General features: G+C 41.8%; 1 protein-coding gene across 1 annotated transcript in view; it reads left to right on the plus strand.

The window, feature by feature from the left end:
* Positions 1 to 1,275: 1,275 nt before the first annotated feature.
* Positions 1,276 to 2,500, plus strand: part of LOC119596392 — an 11,919-nt gene continuing 10,694 nt past the window's right edge. Inside the window, exon 1 of the mRNA XM_037945615.1 lies at positions 1,276 to 1,359. The gene's annotated coding sequence lies outside the window, so the exon portion shown is untranslated. The remainder of the gene's footprint in view (positions 1,360 to 2,500) is intronic.

Below are 2,500 nucleotides of genomic sequence, written 5' to 3' on the forward strand. Positions count from 1 at the left end.
TGATTTCATCATCATCATCATCATCAAGGGGCTAACGCCGACGGGGGCGCATGGCCGCATCCACCCTTCGCTTCTAGCCACGAGGATCCCTCGAGGCGAGTCTCCAGGTAGGCCCACGGCCCATCTCTAATTCCTCGCGACAGGTCTCGTCGAGCTGCCCAAGCCATGATCTCCTGGGCCTTCTCCACCCAGGGTTGTCTCGCAGAGAGACAACCTGATGGGCAGGGTCGTCCGCAGGGAAACAAGCTAGGTGCCCATATAGCCTGAGTTGGCGCTCCCGGATTGTGCAAGTAACAAGTCCCATGCCAGTCTCACGATGTAACCGCCGGTTGGACACGTGGTTCTGCCAACTGTACCCCATGATCCGGCGAAGGGACTTGTTACAAAAGGCATCAAGACGAGACTCCAAGACACTGGATAGCGTCCAGGTTTCGCTTCCATAGAACAAAACTGGCAGTATCAAGGCCTTGAAGACACGCAGCTTGGTCCTTCTGCATAGGTACCGACGTCTCCAAATGCTCTTGTTGATCGAGTTCATGGATCCTGTTGCCAGGCCAATCCGTCTATTGACTTCTTGGTCTGACAGCCCAGAGATATGGACTACGCTACCAAGGTATGTAAAAATCTGTAACTTCAACGTCTTCGCCGCAAGCATGATTCGACTGAACGGGTTCCCCTAGCAGGCCCCCAAAGTCCTGAATCTTGGTCTTGGTCCAGGAGACCTCTAGGCCTAGGGGCTTCGCCTCATTGCTAAATGCATCAAGAGCCGCCACCAGTGACTCCAAGGACTCAGATAGGATAGCAACATCATCGGCAAAGTCAAGGTATCTTATCAATCAGATAATCTTTTCATTTCAAACTAGCTTTATCTTTTGAAAGGAAAGACAGGTTTTTTTCAGCAATGTAATTTTTATGGTCAGCTAATTATATATATATATTTTTTATTCAGAGCATGGAGTACTATTCAAAATCTGTGCATTTAATTATATCTGGATATTTAATTCCTAAATGATGATTGCAACGAAATCTACTTGCCATTTAAAGTTATAGCAAATAAATGTACAAGATATTAATATCAAAATGTGCAGATTTTACAATTCATATCACATTACATCACTACTCCTATCACTTGCAAGTACGCATAAAATTGACCACAGACGTGATTAAAACAGAGAATGGCTTTAGGTCCACACCAAAAACAGTTATACAAATGGCAAATCGCTGGGAAAGAAGCTTCGAACACAACGGTAACCTACAGCTGTGAACCGTCTGTTAGGAAAAACACCTGTCAAGCTCAGTATTGTTTTGGCCTCCAGCTACAGCACACAAACCTTTATCGTCCAACCAAAAATTATAAAGGTAATAAATAAGATACTTGTATTATATAAGTTGCATTATACACTCAAACACACATTTATACACAGTAACACACACACACACACACACACACACACACACACACACACACACACACACACACACACACACACACACACACACACACACACACACACACACGTATTATTGTACATATGCACATATACATAAATATATAGATAAAATGTATAGATGTGTGTGTGTGTGTGTGTGTGTGTGTGTGTGTGTGTGTGTGTGTGTGTGTGTGTGTGTGTGTGTGTGTGTGTGTGTGTGTGTGTGTGTGTGTGTGTGTGAGCGCACACTTTCGAGCCAAGTTTCAAACAGTGTGGTATCATGCAAACCCAAATATCCAAGTGACAGCAAATTTGTTATACGAAATATTTGTGACACATACCTTCAGTGTGAGAGTACAGATGAGTTGCCCAGTTACAAATATTGTTTGGAAATTGAAAGTCGTTCCGTGCAGATTCGTAAGAAAAGCTCTCCAGTTAGTTTGTGCGACCGGCACACACTGAGCAAGAGCCTGGACGACATAATGTAGTCAAAATTGCCCGTACCTACCATAAAAAATATCAATAACACTGTAATGGTTTATCATGTTAGAAGCAATATTGATAAAATATTTAAAAGCAATGTTAATAAAATATTTGAATTTAAAATGTAATGTACCCCATGTCACACTGACCACAAAAGTTTGAAGATCCCGCCATGGCAAAGGCTTAAAGTACACTGAAAAAGTGATTGACAGTGTGTATTGTTCCGGTATGGGAGGCAATTAAGGTAAACAAGCAGTGATGTTGTTAAATAGTTAATAATGAAAAATAGAAATGAAAAGGAAAAACGAATTAAAAACGCATAATGATTTGAGAAACCACCCAAGCAAATGTATTAGCATCCAGAAACGAGAGGAAAGATAATAAGGAATATGAAAAAAGGATCAAAACAAATCCCTAATCGTAACTGATTTCCAGGTTTGTCAACAGAAAACGCGACTCTTATGGTCAACAGAAAACGCGACTCTTATGGTCAACAGAAAACGCGATGATTATAGAGAACGGTCTTTTAGAAAATGTGTAAAACGAAGCTATAGAAAGCGTAACATTGTGAACTCTGGCTGTGACAG

Source organism: Penaeus monodon, chromosome 37 (assembly GCF_015228065.2).
Source record: "Penaeus monodon isolate SGIC_2016 chromosome 37, NSTDA_Pmon_1, whole genome shotgun sequence".
Taxonomy (NCBI): Eukaryota; Metazoa; Arthropoda; class Malacostraca; order Decapoda; family Penaeidae; genus Penaeus; species Penaeus monodon.